At 43.1% G+C, this 17586-nt stretch overlaps 1 protein-coding gene across 6 annotated transcripts in view; it reads right to left on the bottom strand.

Annotated features, from left to right (window-relative positions):
- Positions 1–17111, bottom strand: part of ZMYM2 (zinc finger MYM-type containing 2) — a 153286-nt gene extending 136175 nt beyond the window's left edge. For all 6 annotated transcript variants that reach the window (XM_066369129.1, XM_066369131.1, XM_066369130.1 and 3 more), the window contains exons 1-2: positions 16837–17111; positions 16023–16091 (exon numbers count right to left, since the gene is read on the bottom strand). The gene's annotated coding sequence lies outside the window, so the exon portion shown is untranslated. The remainder of the gene's footprint in view (positions 1–16022; positions 16092–16836) is intronic.
- Positions 17112–17586: the final 475 nt, after the last annotated feature.

Genomic DNA, 17586 nt, shown 5'->3' with positions numbered 1-17586 from the left:
AAGCTCATAATGTATTCTTCCTCGAATGTCCCACCATATACACAACATTCTCTTATTCAGAATCAAATTTGGTTTAGAGGTGGAAGGGCTAGGTTTTCTGGGTTCACAATATGCCCTTTTCCTTACGATGTTTTCGTAGGTAATCCACTTTTCATCCCCAGTTATCATCTGGTTCAAGAAGGGCTCGATTTTGTTCCGAACAAGCAAAGATAGAGATGTGCATATGACATCTCGATCATCCAAATTCTTCTGACTTAATTCATGTGGCACCCATCTTGAATATTTCCACACCAATCCTATCTTCCGAATATGGTCCGAAATGGTTTGCTGAGCTGAATTAAGCCTTTCTGTGATCTCCGATGTTGTCAGAAAAGGATCTTGCTCCATCATGGTCTTAACAACATTGTCATCAATCAAAGATGGTAGCCCAGAACGTGGCTTATCAGAAAGGTCAAAATCACCTGTTTCAAATTTTTCAAACCATCTTCTGCATGTCCTATCAGAAACTGTACCTTCACCAAACACTTTCAATAAATTTCTACATGCTTCTGTAGCATTTCTTCCTTGTTAAAATTCGTAAAAATTAGTGGCGTAAATGAACTTTATCAGTAGGCATGGGTACACTATCGCTTCCACACATAAGACTAACGTAAATCAACTTTTAGTTAATTTGCTACATCAGTATGTATACATTGTGATAAAAATAGAGAGGCACACATGTGCCAAATAAACATGTGCTTACGTGTCAAAACTTGTGATAGAAACGGACAGAACTTTCCGGTAGACCTGATATTTGCCTTATATATTTAGGTTCTCCTAAACGTATGTTGGGTGCATAAGTTTGTACAAGGATTATGTATATAATCTTGATGGGTTGATCTCTTTATCATGATGTAATGTCCTTTTTTTGTCTTTAATTATAGCCTTTTTGTTAAAGTCTATTTTGTCTGATATTAGTATTGCTATCTCAGCTTTTGTTTTGTTTTTATTTCCATGAAATAGATATTTTCGACTTTTTCAGTCCATGTGTGTCTTTCTTTCTGAGGTGAGTCTCTTGTATTCAGCATATATTATATGGATCTTCTTTCAAGTTTTTATTTATTGACTTGAGAGAGAGAGAGAGAGAGAGAGAGAGAGAGAGAGGTATGAGTGGGGGGAAGGAGTGGGAAGCATGAACTCACAAGTAGTTGCTTCTCGTATGTGCCATGACTTGGCAAACCCAGGGTTTTGAACCAGCTACCACAGCATTCCAGGTCAACACTTGATCTATTACACTACCACAGGCCAGGCTGAGTCTTGTTTTCTTATCCATTCAGCTACTCTGTTTTTTGATGGGAGCATTTAATCCAATTACCTTTAAAGTGATTATTGTTCTGAAGGCATTTGTTATTTTATTCTTTATAATTATTAAGTTTCTTTTTTTCTTTTTTCTTTATTTAAAGAAGCCCCTTTAACTTTTTTATTTCTTTTAAAGCATACATGAGAGAGACAGAAACAGGAAGGGAGAGAGATGAGCAGTATCAACTCAAAGTTGCAGCTCTTTAGTTATTCATTGATTGTTTTTCATAATGTGCCTGGACTGGGGGGCTGCAGCTGAGCCAGTGACCCCTTGCTCAAGCCAGCAATCTTGCGCTCAAGCAAGCGACCTTATATTTAATCCAAAAATGAAAACACAATGACCCCAAATCAATTAGACAGAGCAAAAGCAGTCCTAAAAATGAAACTGAGAAAGTACAGGCCTACCACAAAAAACAAGATTTATCTCAAATACACATCTAACCAAACACCTGAAGTAACCAGAGTAACAACAGCAAAGCCCAGAATGAATAAAAGGAAGGAAATAAAGAAAGGTCAGAGCTACAAACAAAATAGAGCCTAAACAGTATAAAATAAAAATATTTTTAAAAAATCAATAAAACTAAGAGCTGGTTGTTTAAAAAGAGAAATAAGATTTGATAAAACGTAAACTGTAACTCATTAAGAACAAGAGACAGGGCCCATGTGAATAAAATAAAAAATGAAAGAAGTTGACAACAGACACCACAAAAATACAAAGGATTATTAAAAAAAAAAAAACTACAAACCACTATTGCTACCAAATTAGAGAATCTGAAAGAAATGAGTAATATCCTAGAAACACTCAATCTCCCAAAAATGAATCAAGAAGAAAATCAGAAGAGAACAATGACCAACAAAATGAAAGCAATAATCAAAAACCTTCCAGCCCTGGCTGGTTGGTTCAGTGGTAGAGCATCAGCCAGCATGTAGAAGTCCTGGGATTGATTCCCAGTCAGGGAACACATGAGAAGCACCTGTCTGCTTCTCCACCTCTCCCCCTCTCGCTCCTCTCCCTCTCTCTCTCCCTCTTCTCTTCTCTTGCTCTCATGCAGCCATGGCTCGATTGGAGCAAGTTGGCCCTGGGCACTGAGGACAGCTCCATGGCCAATGGTTCCATGGCCAATGGCTCCATGGCCGATGGCTCCATGGCCTCCGCCTCAGGCACTAAAAGGTGGCTCTGGTTCCAACAGAGCAAGGGCCCCAGATGGGCAAAGCATCACCCCCTAGTGGGCTTCCTGGGTGGATCCCGGTCAGGGAGCATGCAGAAGTCTGTCTCTGCCTCCCCTCCTCTCACTAAATTAAAAAAGAAAAAAATGTGATACTATTACAAATCTCTGGCAAAGTGAGGAAAAGGACTAGGGGACCAATGACAGATGACGTAATGATCACATCCTCATGTTGCATACAGCCTAGTCACAAAATTTTCTTAACATATCTTTATCAGATATCTATAACAATGCTACAATGCTACTCTGGCTTTAGAAGCTGATAGGAATCATTCAATATACTAAATATTCATTTAAGGGTTATAATAGAATCTAAAAAAAATCCCTTTTGATATAATAAATAAAATTTTTTTCACAGGTTATCTCTAGGGTACAGAAGTTCTGTGGTAAGAAATAATCTCTTCTTTCTCATAGGACCAAAATTTAACTGCAAGGTACTTTTAAGTAATTTAACATTTTCAGGGTATCATACACTCCACAATTTTAAATACTTCAGTACCCTCGACTCCTTAATTTATGTCAATCAATGTTTCAAAGCCCCCAGCTTGCATAAACTAAGTTATTTTAACTTGCTTTCATTCTAAACCCACCCACATCTTGCCTTTTAGGAAATTATGTATCTAACTACTCATAAAAATCTGGAGTTCTTTCTTAATTTCTTCTCTACTCTTCACCTACAGCCATGCCATCCATCCCCAAGACTTATTCTACTTCCAAAATAAATATTGTAACTGCCCGCTTTTATCTCTTCTGACATCCCTCTAGCTCTAGTACTTAAACATCATTTTTCTGTTAGATCACTTCTTACATGGCTTTCCAGTATACTTAAAAAGAAAACATAAGATTCTTTCTTCCCCTGACCTGTAAGATTCTGATATGATCCCTAACTACATGCTAGGCTCCATTTCAGCAACACTCTTCCACATCTTGCTCATTAAGCTTCTGCATTTAGTGAAAGCCTTCTTTTAGTACAGAAAAGTGTCAAGATTCTCTTTACAAATATATACTGTTTTCTCTGCCTGAAATGTCCTTTTCTAAACTTCTTTCTAGTCTCAGCCTAAATGTCACTCCCTCTAGATCCTTTCCCCTCAAACACTCTGCTAACCCATCCCTGCTCTTCATTAGATCGCTCCTTTGTTATACACTCACACCATCATTCACTTCCTCAGGTGCACTCACCCAATTTGTATTTGTTTATTTGTAATATGCATCCCCCATTGGACTGTATGTCCCATGAGGGCAAAGACCGATATTCTTACTGCCTGCCATTGCACTCTCTGAACCTAACATAGTGCCTGGCCAGTAAGTATTTACTGAATGAAAGTTTTTACCTAATAAAGGAAGATAAATGAATTTTCTAGGTAGTGTTTTGGTGGGTTTTATTTGCTGCTAACACCTCCACCATGTCTCCAAACTGAATTCTAACTCTATCCCTCCCTCCGTCCTTTCCTAAGTGTCAAAAGATAATTACTTCATATTCAAACCTCAGTTTCCCCCTTTTAAGACAGGAAAGGAACATACACTTCCTTCTCCAAACATAGTTTAAAAACATTGCCCTGGTTAGATAGTTTGGTTGGTTGGAGCATTGTCCCAATGAGCAGAGGCTGCAAGTTCGATCCCTGGTCAGGGCACATACAGAAACAGATTGATGTTAATGTTTCTCTCTTCTTCTCTCTCTAAAAATTAGTAAGTGTAAAAAAAATTTTTTGAAGTAGGATAGCAGAAGCACACTTGAACCATATATGTTACTTTGGAAACAAACTTTCATTTATTCTTATGATACTTGGTATTCCAAATCTATGACTTAGTTTAACAACTGTATTTAATACCAAATTCGCCCTAGGGTTAAAAAATGATGAAATAAGTAGAGGGCTTTAAAAATAGTAGTAACTTCTTTAGGTGAATTCAAAAGTTCCATGATTAATACTTCACCTAACCTAAAGAAACAATATTTGCTATGGCTGGATAGATCAAATGGTTGGAGCATTGTCCCAAAGTGCAGAGGTTGCCGGTTCAATCCCCGGTCAGGGCACATGCAGGAACGGATTAACATTCCTGCCCCCCCTCTTCCTTTCTTGCTAAAATCAATCAATAAAAATTTTAAAAAACAAACAAACAGTATTTGCATCAATAAGTCAATGAGATCACAAATTAAAAAGGCTGAACTTTAGGTACTAAAAACTACTTCTCCAATACAGATTATTAATAAATAAAAATGCATCACCTGTTTCATATGACTCAAAATTCACAGCAATTTTTAGCACAATTTTTTCCAAGATATGTTTTTAAGATGTTCACTTACTGATTTTAAAAATCAGCCTGACCAGGCGGTGGCGCAGTGGATAGAGCATCAGACTGGGATGCTGGGATGCGGAAGACCCAGGTTCGAGACCCCAAGGTTGCCAGCTTGAGCGAGGGCTCATCTGGTTTGTGCAAAAGCTCACCACCTTGGACCCAAGGTCGCTGGCCTGAGCAAGGAGTTACTCGGTCTGCTGAAGGCCTACGGTCAAGGCACGTATGAGAAAGCAATCAATGAACAACTAAGGTGTCGCAACGAAAAACTGATGATTGATGCTTCTCATCTCTCTGTTCCTGTCTGTCTGTCCCTGTCTATCCCTCTCTCTGTCTCTGTAAAAAAAAAAAAAAAAATCAAAGTAATACAAAATGAATATAGAATATACATCAAAAAAAATCTGTGTTTTTCTCCTAGTAGACAAATTTCAGAAAGTAAATGGCCAATTTTACCTATCTTACAATTCAATGTAGTTTTTATTTATCTATTAAGTATTTCAAGCTCTGAAGCAAAGGTGCTCAACAAGTGTTCATTTCTCATCACACATCTAGTACAATAATAACAGTAACAACTACAATTTATAAAGACATACTTGGTACCAGGCTCACCTAAACTACCTTAACATACACCTTATAACCATATATACAATGGCCCCATTTTGCTGTGAGTAAACTACTGTTATCAGGTAGCCTTCCTATGGAATACAGCTAGCATACAGATGGCAAAACCAGAGTTTGTACCTAAGGTCCAAATATCTTTCATTATACCACCTCAACCTGCAACTATATACTATAGAATTCAAGACTTGTGAACTGGTTGGATATACTGACCACTATAATTCAAATATTAATCAGCTGAGGCCTGACCTGTGACGGCTCAGTGGATAAAGCAGGGGTCGGAAACCTATGGTTCACTGATTGCTTGCCCTATGTGCCTTGACCAGGCAAGCCCATGGTTTTGAACCTGTGACCTTAGCATTCCAGGTCAACTCTTCATCCACTTTGCCACCACTAGACGGGCATAACAATGTATTTTAAAAAATAAACACTAGTCTCAAAAGAAATGGATTATGGCGGACATTCATTTACCCATCACATATTTATTTATTACTTAAAATTTTAAGAGCATGTTTTATTTTTAAAATCAAATTATTATTCAGACTGTCCTGATACGCACACAAGTATTTACTTCTGTATAGTATTGTCTACTATGCCTCCTTGTTTATACAAAATGAACACTGAGAATGTACCTTAAACTATAACACGTTTACTGATTTATTCTTTTTAAAGTCCAGGCTAGGCCCTGGCTGGTTGGCTCAGTGGTAGAGCATCAGCCTGGCATGCAGGAGTCCCGGGTTCGATTCCCGGCCAGGGCACACGAAAAGCGCCCATCTGCTTCTTCACCCCTCCCCTCTCCTTCCTCTCTGTCTCTCTCTTCCCCTCCTGCAGCCAAGGCTCCATTGGAGCAAAGTTGGCCCGGGCGCTGAGGATGGCTCTGTGGCCTCTGCCTCAGGCACTAGAATGGCTCTGGTTGCAACAGAGCGACGCCCCAGATGGGCAGAGCATCGCCCCCTGTTGGGCATGCCGGGTGGATCCCGGTCGGGCACATGCGGGAGTCTGTCTGACTGCCTCCCCATTTCCAACTTCAGAAAAATACAAAAAAAAAAAAAAGTCCAGGCTAATTTGTATTTTGTTTCACAATGCCTGTAAAAAGAATTCCTCAAGTTTTTGCAAAGTGAAAGATTCAATTAGTTCAAGTTGAACTCTAGAAAGAAATTAATCTAGCTGTACACTGGAGTAAGGAATAGGATGCAAGTGCCTTGTAAATACATATAATTTGTTATTTTCTAACACAATGAACTGCTTAAAGACAAAACAGGAGGCCCTGGCCGGGTAGCTCACTGTTCTGAAACAAGGGCAAAATTTCCATTACTTATAAGCAAACAAACATAGAACCATAAACATATAAGACTTCTGATACTATGTTAGGGATATAAATAAACTAAAATAATGAAAGAAAATATGACAAGCTTGAAAGAAAAAACAAATCTAAAACAAAAGATTATCAATTTTTAACCTTTTGCCTAAGATTAAGTGTAAAATAGGAAGATATAATAAAACTTCCATTTAATCTAAATTTTCATTTGCATTCTAATATTTCATTAACTCAATAGAACTGAAAGGACAATTCACTAATATGATAATAAATGGCCTAATCAATAACTTACAAATTCCAAATTAAGGTTCTGGAGTGTAGCATTCAAAGTCCAATCTAAATGGTAGAAACATAAAGCCAAAGAAACTGCTGGCCAACAGTTTATAGAAAACATCTTCTATGTATGACTCTGTGATAGAGAGCAGATGTTATAATATCTAATTTGTTAAATAAATGACTTTTATACGGCCCTAAATGATTAGCTTGAACTATTCTCAATCTGTCTAGCTCAATAGTCCAAGAAACACACTTCCTAGGCAAAAGACATGCCTATATGAAATTAATGGTTATAAAAAATTGTTCCTGCCCTGGCCAGATGGGCTCAGTTGGTTAGAGCATCGTTCTAAAGCACAGAGGTTGCTGATTCAACCCATGGTCAGGGCACATGAGGAAGAGATCGATGTTCCATTCTCTCTCTACTCTCTCTCTCCATTGCTCTCTCACTAAAATCAATAAATTTAAAAAAAATTAAATAAAAATAAAACTGTTCTAGGCCCAGGCTGGTTGGCTCAGTGGTAGAGCATCAGCCTGGCGTGCAGGAGTCCCAAATTCGATTCCCGGCAAGGGCACACAGGAGAAGAGCCCATCTGCTTCTCCACCCCTCCCCCTCTCCTTCCTCTCTGTCTCTCTCTTCCCCTCCCGAAGCCAAGGCTCCATTGGAGCAAAGTTGGCCTGGGCGCTGAGGATGGCTCTGTGGCCTCTGCCTCAGGCACTAGAATGGCTCTGGTGCAACAGAGCAATGCCCCTGATGGACAGAGCATCGCCCCCTGGTGGGCGTGCCGGGTGGATCCCGGTCGGGCGCATGCAGGAGTCTGTCTGACTGCCTCCCTGTTTCCAACTTCAGAGAAATACAAAAAAATAAAATAAAAAATAAAACTGTTCTACTATTACAAGAAAAGTTTCTTAAATGTTTTTAAGTTAGAAAATCGTGATTTCAGCCTGACCAGGCAGTGGAGCAGTGAATGGATAGAGCGTTGGACTGGGACGCAGAGGACCCACGTTTGAAATCTCGAGGTCTCCGGCTTGAGCGTGGGCTCATCTGGTTTGAGCAAGGCTCACCAGCTTGACCCCAAGGTCTCTGGCTTGAGCAAGGGGTCACTTGTCTGCTATAGCCCCCTAGTCAAGGCACATATGAGAAAGCAAACCAATGAACAACTAAGGTGCCACAACAAAGATCTGATGCTTCTCATTTCTCTCCCTTCCTGTCTATCTGTCCCTATCTGTCCTTCTCTGTCTCTCTCTCTGTCTCTCTCTGTCTCTCTCTCTCTCTCTCTCTCTCTCACACACACACACACACACACACAAAAGAAAACCATAATTTCAGTTCCAAATTCTTACAAAAATAAATCCATACAAGGTATGTAGGTAAACTACAGCAAAAATATACAGATGGCACTGCTATAAAGTTAAAAAAAAAAAAAACACCTAAATAATGTGTCTCATTGATTAGTCACATTTTATAAACTCTCTTTAGTCTGAAACCTCTGTGCATCACAATTTTACTTACAATAAACATTTAAGTATTTTTCCTACACAATCTAAATGGTTAGAAAGTTTACTGCAAGAATTACAACAGATCTTTAATAATTTTTTTTTTAGGTGAGAGGAGGGGAGATGGTGAGGCAGACTCCAGCATGTACCCCAACCAGGATTACCCAGCAACCCCATCTGGGGCCAATGCTCAAGAACCTAGCTATTTTTAGCACCTGAAGCTGATGTACTGGGGCCCAACCGAGCTATCCTCAGCACCCAGACCTACGCTAGAACCAATGGAGCTGTGGGAGCGGAAGAGGGAGAGGAAAGAGAGGAGGGAGAGGATGGAGAGAAACAAGAGAAGGGAGAGAAGAAGGAGACGGAGGGTGAGAGAAGCAGATGGTTGCTTCTCCTATATGCCCTGACTGGGAATTGAACTCAGGACATCCATACATCAGACCAACGTTCTATACCCTGAGCTACCAACCAGGGCCTCATAGTTTTTTAAATTTGAGATTGCAACAGTTAATTCTATTCCTACTAAATTTATCTTAAAATTATGAGTTAACATTAACTTTTAATATCAGAATCACACTAAAATATTTAATAATTTAAGGATAAACTATTTTAAACGTTTTTAATTGAGATGTAATTGACATACAAAATTGTACCAGTTTTAGGTGAGTTTTTAACCCTTAAACATTAAATTCACAAAAATAAATACAACTTCAAATTCACTAGGAACACAATTGAAGAAAATAATCTAGAAACTCGGAAGAGAAATTTGATCCTTGGCAGTCTACTGATTATTTTCTTAAATGGTTGAAAATCTCTAACTGTAGTTTGGTAACTCTTTAAGAATAAAATAAAAAAAGATAACATTTAATAATGAAACAAATATATAAGATTCTTAAAAACCAGACCTAGTAACTATTCATTATCCAAATATCCAAAGTTTACCCTTAAATAATTTTTAAAACTTTTACTTATTGATTTTAGAAAAGAAGAAAGGGGGGGGGGGCGGGAGAAGAGATGACAGGAGAGGGGGCAAGAAAAAAGGAGAGAGGAAGAAAGAGAGGGAGAGAGAAAAAGAGAGAAAAATTGATTTGCTGTTCCACTTATGTATGCATTCACTGGTTGATTCTTGTATATGCCTTGATCAAAGATTGAAAATGCAACCTGGGCCCTGGCCGGTTGGCTCAGCGGTAGAGCGTCGGCCTAGCGTGCGGAGGACCCGGGTTCGATTCCCGGCCAGGGCACACAGGAGAAGCACCCATTTGCTTCTCCACCCCTCCGCCGCGCTTTCCCCTCTGTCTCTCTCTTCCCCTCCCGCAGCCAAGGTTCCATTGGAGCAAAGATGGCCCAGGCGCTGGGGATGGCTCTGTGGCCTCTGCCTCAGGCGCTAGAGTGGCTCTGGTCACAACATGGCGACGCCCAGGATGGGCAGAGCATCGCCCCCTGGTGGGCAGAGCATCGCCCCATGGTGGGCGTGCCGGGTGGATCCCGGTCGGGCGCATGCGGGAGTCTGTCTGACTGTCTCTCCCTGTTTCCAGCTTCAGAAAAAAAAAAAATGAAGGAAAAAAAAAGAAAAAAGAAAATGCAACCTGGGCACATGGGGACGCTACTCTAACCAACTGAGCTATCTGGCCAGGGCTTACATCATTTCTTAATATAGTAGACATTAATACTTACAAGACAGTGGTCAAATCAGTAAACATAAAATCCCCAACAGTCATATCCTCTTCCAAATTAAAGATAAGTTTTCCTTAAATTTTATTACTTCTAGCCTGACCAGGTGGTGGCGCAGTGGACAGAGCGTTGGACTGGAATGCGGAGGACCCAGGTTCAAGACCCCGAGGTCACCAGCTATATTGCAAACACCTCTACACATCATTATTTAACTCTAAATTATATATTTCAATGTGTACAAAAGTTTATTCTAGAATTCCAAATATTTCAAGTGCTGTTAAACCATGATTCAAAAATTAGTATTTTAAAATATGCAGTAAAACAAATATGCTCAAATGCATGTAATCCAAATTTTAACACACTTTAAAATCATCAATTTATCTTGTTACCAGGTTAAATGTTTGTTGATGGCCTTTATAATTCTATTCCCATCTCTATTTCTATAGTTAACAGAAACCTGAGATTATAAAGTGAGTTGTTTAAAAATCAGGTTATATTGCCCTGGCCGGTTTGCTCAGTGGTAGAGTGTCGGCCTGGCGTGCAGAAGTCCCGGGTTCGATTCCGGCCAGGGCACACAGGAGAAGCGCCCATCTGCTTCTCCACCCCTCCCTCTCTCCTTCCTCTCTGTCTCTCTCTTCCCCTCCCGCAGCCAAGGCTCCATTGGAGCAGAGATGGCCCAGGCGCTAGGGATGGCTCCTTGGCCTCTGCCCCAGGCGCTAGAGCGGCTCTGGTAGCAACAGAGCGACGCCCCAGATGGGCAGAGCGACGCCCCAGATGGGCAGAGCATCGCCCCGTGGTGGGCAGAGCGTCGCCCCTGGTGGGCGTGCCGGGTGGATCCCGGTAGGGCGCATGCAGGAGTCTGTCTGACTGTCTCTCCCCGTTTCCAGCTTCAGAAAAAAAAATACAAAAAATAAAAAACAGGTTATAGCCTGACCAGGCGGTGGCGTAGTGGACAGAGCATCCAACTGGGACAGGGAGGACCCAGGTTTGAAACCTCCGAGGTTTCCGCCTTGAGCGCGGGATCATAGACATGGCTTGATCTGAGAGGACCCTTGTTTGAAGCCCCAGGTCAAAGAGATCACTTACACTGCTGTAGCCCCACCCCCAACCCCCATCCCTAGTCAAGGCACATATGAGAAAGCAATCAATGAACAACTACAGTACAGCAATTATGAGTTGATGCTTCTCATCTTTCTCCCTTCCTAAGTCTGTCTGCCCCTATCTGCCACTCTCTTTGCCTCTCTGTCTCTGTCAAAAAAAACAAACAAACAAAAAAAAACAGGTTGCAGATAAAAGTTTGCAACTCCAACTATGTAAACAGAATTTTCTTGCTGATATGCAACCAAAATAAAAATAATAAAGTACCAGCCCTGGCCAGTTGGCTCAGTGAACAGATCATAGGTCCAGTGTATGGATATCGCGGGTTCAATTCCCAGTCAGGGCACACAGGAGAAGCAAACATCTGCTTCTCTCTCACTCCCTCTTCCCTTTCTCTCCCTCTTCTCCCCCCGCAGCCAGTGGCTCTGTTGGTCTGAGGGTTGGTCCCTGGGCACTGGTGATACCTCTGCTGATTAGAGCATCAGCCCCAAATAGGGATTGCTGCGTGGATCCCTGTCAGGGAGCATGTAGGAGTCTGTCTCACTATCTCCCCTCCTCTCACCTAAAAAAATAATAATAATAAAGTACAATGGTTACCTAGATCCTCATAGTTCAAAATTATGGATTTGTTCAACAGCAATTTTCTCACAACTTTATAGATTTTTACATACTAGGAACTGTGCATGAGAACTTTCAGGTTTGAATAGCTCAAAAGTCCTGTTCAATTCTAAAATCCCAAGTCTATGCTCTGACATGAATAGAAAATTCACCAACTGAAAATTTCAACAATGGAATACATAGAGTCAAAGCAATCTTTGTCTAGTTATTTCCTAACTAAAAAAATTCTGCATAAAATTGTTGTGAGAATTGAATAGGAGAAAGCACTTGTGTTTGGATTCATGTGCACTCCTTAAAAAGCACATGAAAGTTGAATATGTCAAGTTCTCTTATAATGTTATTCAATATAATATACACATTAATTATATAGTTAAATGAGGCAGACACAGATGTTAATACCTAGAAAGACAAAAAATACAAAACTACTAATTATTCTACACCTTTTGACAACAAAGACAGAACTCTAGAATTTCATATTCTTCCGTTACAGTAATACCATATCATCTTATTATAGAGGCAAATATTCACTTTGTCTTAAACAAGGGGAAAATATAATAAAACTTTTAAAACATGAACACTTCCCTGACCTGCAGTGGCACAGTGGATAAAACATCCACCTGGAATGCTGAGGTCACCAGTTCAAAGCCCTTGGGCTTGCCCAGTCAAGGCACATAGGAAAAGCAACTACTACAACTTGATGCTTCCCACTCTCCACCCCCACCATATCAATGAATAAAATCTTTAAAAAAAAACAAAAAAACTTAAACACTTGAACTAGATGGTATGTCAAGCTCCATTAATCCATGAAATCCATGTCAGCACCTATGTAAAATCTGAGTGATGCAGGACTGTCTCACCAAATGAGGTACAAAAGTCCATGCCGTGAGATTATATAAAAGTAGATCATGGAAAAGTAGGAACTACCCTGTATCTTTCCCCCAATTATCTAAAAATACACATGGGAGGGAAGGACAATACATACTATTAAGAATACACTAAAGCCTGACCTGTGGTGCAGTGGATAAAGCACCGACCTATAATGCTTAAGTCCTAGGTTTGAAACCCTGAGGTTGCCAGCTTGAGCATGGGCTCATTCAGCTTGAGTACAAAATCACCAGCTTGAGTGAGGGATCATTAACAGGATCCCCTGGTTGCTGGCTCGAGGCCAAAGGTCACACTGGCTTGAAGCTCAAGGTTGCTGATTTGAGCTAGGGGTCAATGGAATGGCAGGAGCTGCCGCCGCCCCCCCACCAGGCACATTTGAGAGGCAAAGAACAACTAAAGTAATGCAAGTACAAGTTGATGCTTCGCATTTCCCTCCCTTCCTGTCTCTCTCACGCCAAAAAAAAAAAATAGGCCTTAGCAGGTTGGTTCAGTGGCAGAGCTTCAGCCCAGTGTGTGGATGTCCCGGGTTCGATTCCTAGTCAGGGTACAAAAGAGAAGCACCTATCTGCTTCTGTACCTCTTCCCCCTCTCTCTTTTCACTCTTACTCTCCTCTCTTTCCCCCTCCTTCAGCCATGGCTCTACTGGAATGAGTTGGACTGAGGATGGCTCCATGGCCTCTGCCTCAGGTGCTAAGAGCTCAGTTGCTGAATAATAGAGCAACACCTCAGATGGGCAGAGCATCAACTCCTAGTGGGCTTGCCGGGTGGATCCCACCCAACTGGGGCGCTTGCGGGAGTCTGTCTCTGCCTCCCCTTCTCTTACACAATAAAAAGAAAATTTTTTAAATAAAAATAAAAATTAAAAAAAGAATGCACTAAAGAAAGACACTATAAATATGTAAAATATTTTAACTGTCAAAATACCTCATAAGGACATCTAATAGCACCTAATTCATATTAACTGCCCAATAAATCAAAGTATAATAAAGAATTTGTTTATCAAAGTCAATTAAAACTTGTCAGGTTTTCTCATCTTATTGCCTGGCACATTAAAACACCACTAACTGGTATTTTAAAATATTTTTTAATTCTGAGCTAAATCATTAAATGAAACAAGAATAACAGTTTGGTAATATTTTTCTTGCTCTACAAATTAGGAATACAAATAGTTACATATATCACTGGGTTTTCATGAGGATTAAGTACTTAATATATGTTAAAACTTAGTTTTTTGTTTTGTTGTTTTTTGTATTTTTCTGAAGCTGGAAACGGGGAGAGACAGACAGACTCCTGCATGCGCCCGACCGCGATCCACGATCCACGATCCACCCGGCAGGCACGCACACCAGGGGCAACGCTCTGCCCGCCAGGGGGCGTCGCTCTGCCACGACCAGAGCCACTCTAGCGCCTGGGGCAGAGGCCAAGGAGCCATCCCCAGCACCCGGGCCATCTTTGCTCCAATGGAGCCTTGGCTGCGGGAGGGGAAGAGAGAGACAGAGAGGAAGGAGGGGGGGCGTGGAAAAGCAAATGGGCGCTTCTCCTATGTGCCCTGGCCAGGAATCAAACCCGGGTCCCCCGCACGCCAAGCCGACGCTCTACTGCTGAGCCAACCGGCCAGAGCCAAAACTTAGTTTAGACATGTGTAGAAATTACAGAATGCAAATAAGATACACAGAGATTCAATATACTGTACTTACTACTCTCACTCATGAATGTAAGTTTCTGAATAAACTTTTTTTAACTTAGCTTACAATAGTGTTGGCATATAATAGGGGCTCAATACATGCTATTTTTATTACCCTGCATGCTACCTGTTATGATTAAAGGAAATAATACTTGAAAGTGTACTGCACTGTGCCTGGAATAACTATTTAATAAAAACTGTCTTCTTCACATCGTGCTTCACAATCAGTATTAAGCAAACATGCATCATCAATTAACTGTCTTTTGACCCATTTGGGACTTAATAATTAAGTATAAGGTACTATACTTATGGCCCTAGCCAGCTGGCTCAGCAGTAGAGCATCAGACTGGTGTGTGGAAGTCCCAGGTTCGATTCCAATTCAGGGCACACAGGAGAAGTGACCATCTGCTTCTCCATCTCTCCATCTTTCTTTTGTTCTCTCTCTTCCCCTCCCATAGCCATGGCTCGAATGGTTCAAGCAAAGTTGGACCCAGGCACTGAGGATGGCTCCATGGTCTCGGCCTCCCCTGGTAGGGGCTTGCCAGATGGATCCCCATTGTGCTGCGCATGCAGGAGTCAGGCTCTGCCACTCTGACTCTCACTTAATAAAAAATAAAATAAAATAATGAATAAAGCTACACTTATGACACCTCTGACAGAAATCTTCAAGTTACAACGTATCAACTATCAGCGGGCTCTAGAGCTTCAATGCTTCAGAGTGCTAACCTGACTGATATTTTATAACTAATTTTAGATGATCAAAGTGTTGCTGGTTATGTTTATCTTGTCTAGAACATTACCAGACTGTCTTAAAACCAATAAATTACAAGCACTGAACAATAACTCTCAACACATTTAAGAATGATTCAAGTGAAGACTACTGAGCACAGAAGATAGGGAACTCAAAGATAACTGAAGCAGTAAGCTGGTGTGATCAGAATACTACATAGTTGGTGAATTAAGAATTAAAGAGTGGATTCATGCCTGAGCAAAGACACGAAAGAGATCTTACCAACTCATGAACACCAAGAGTCAAAATATGTTTTAAATCAGACAAAAAAGGTTAAATGGTTATTTCTATTTTTCCCATCCCTTCAATTAATTATCCATTGTAAAGGTAAAAGAAAATGTTAAAGATGGTTGCCTGCAAAGCATTTAAAAGGAAAGAACTTCATTTCCCACTGTGGAACTCTAGAGGGCACCAGGAATATGCCCTCGTTCCCAGCAACCCTCCTCAGGGTAACGTGAGCAGCTGGCTGCAGCACCTTCTTCTGGTTGCTGAGGCTGGTGTTGCTGCAGTAAGAGCAGTATATGCAGCGGTCAAACGGCAGCGCCTATTCCCAGCTGCCTCCCCAGCCATCACCCAGGCTTCACCCCATGGGCAGCTGCCACCCAAGGAAAGCTTCTCCTCCTCAAAACAACGGGGACGGTTAAGTCCCACGGTTGAACCCCTACAACGTGACAACTTCCTCTAAGAGCGACAAATCAGGGAAAAAGGACTCACAATGAGGGCGTTTTCCTTCTCACTTTCTGTCAAAGATGCACCACACAGGGTTGACGGCGATTCCTGCTCCTGGGGTAAAAGAAGAAATAAGAAATGTATCAAGAACAATCTATCCAGGTGGGGCAACCAACCCTTCCCACAAGAAGGAGATACAGAAAGGAATAGGAGGTCAAGGAGGTTCGGCCTTTCTGTTATCACTGCCCAGCAAGAAACCAACAATCCCTCGTAGGTAAAGCGGCGCAAAACTGCGTAAAATACAAATTTGGCACCAAAACCAAAGTGGAAAGCAAAATTTGGAAGGAGAAGGCAGAGGACATCCAACCTGCCCCAAGAAAGGGAGAGGGGGAAGGGCAAATGTTGCCTCGACGCCAATAAGGGAAAGGCATTTTCGCCAAATGAGCGAACCCGGAGTCTCTCCCATCACTCCGGACACCAACTCCCACGTTGAAACGGCTCTCACCGTCGCTAGGCTGAAATCTCCCGTATTTACAGCCCTAAGCGCTTGCCCTGGGCCCGATCTTGCACCACCCCCCCCTCCCGCAGTCGGAGACCGGCTGCGCTGCCTCCCTGTCCGCCATTAGAGACCCAGGCAAACAATACGTGCGGAGCAGGGCCGCGCACTGCCGGGAAGCGGAGCGCGGAGCAGGGCCAGGAGCGGATGCAGACCCTTACACCCAAACTTCGGGACCCCGGGCTCTCGCGCAGCCCCGGAAGCCCAGGGACGGCCGCCCCTCCCCCAACGCCCCCCGGAGAGAAAAGAAAATGCCCGCGACCACCCCCCACCCGCTCTAGCACCCCCGCCCGATGTCCTCACCCTGCCCTCCCGGTCTCGCCCGCACGCCCGCAGCCCTCGGGCGGCACTGGACGGCGCCGTGACATGAGCTAGCACGGACCAGCCCCCGGGCCCGACGCGAAGCGGCGACGGCGGCCGCGCCGCGGGGGTTACTCCCGGGCCGGTGGGAGGCTCCGGAGGCCGCCCTCGCCCATCTCCGCCTCCCTGGCCGCCTCCGCCTCCGCCTCCCGAGGCTGCGCTGCACCAAACAACCCCCACCGTCCGCGGGCCGGGACTGCGAAGACCGCGGGGACGAGCCTCACCCGGTTCTGGCAGCGGCTCCACGGAACGAACCTCCCCTCCCCCGACCCACCCCCTTCAGCGACGCACACAACTCCGCTCGGTCCAGTCCCGGGTTTAGCGCTGTGAGCAGTCGGAGGCGGAGGCGGCGGCGCGGCCAAGCCCGAGCACGCACCGCCTTTCGCCCCCCATTGGCTGGAGGGGAGGGCCGTCAGGAGTGCCTGGGGCGCTTCCATTGGCTGCATCTGCCTTCTTTCATGAACTCCTTGAGGGGATGGCCCGGGAGGCTGTCCGTCAGGCGCAGGACACACCCCTAGCATTTCCACGCCCTCGCCTCTCCGACTGCACTGGCCTGGGCCGCATCCCTCTCTTATAGCCCCGCCCCCGCCCCGCCCCCACCCGGTCCGTCAGGGCAGCGGCCCGACTTTCGTTGCCGCCGCTGGGCCCACGGAATCGCCCACGGGCTGGGCCCCAGGGGAACGGATGGTCCCC

The sequence above is a fragment of the Saccopteryx leptura genome, chromosome 2 (genome assembly GCF_036850995.1).
Source record: "Saccopteryx leptura isolate mSacLep1 chromosome 2, mSacLep1_pri_phased_curated, whole genome shotgun sequence".
Taxonomy (NCBI): Eukaryota; Metazoa; Chordata; class Mammalia; order Chiroptera; family Emballonuridae; genus Saccopteryx; species Saccopteryx leptura.
The sequence above is the reverse complement of the archived record's forward strand: the minus strand, read 5'-3'. Positions and strand labels throughout refer to the sequence as shown.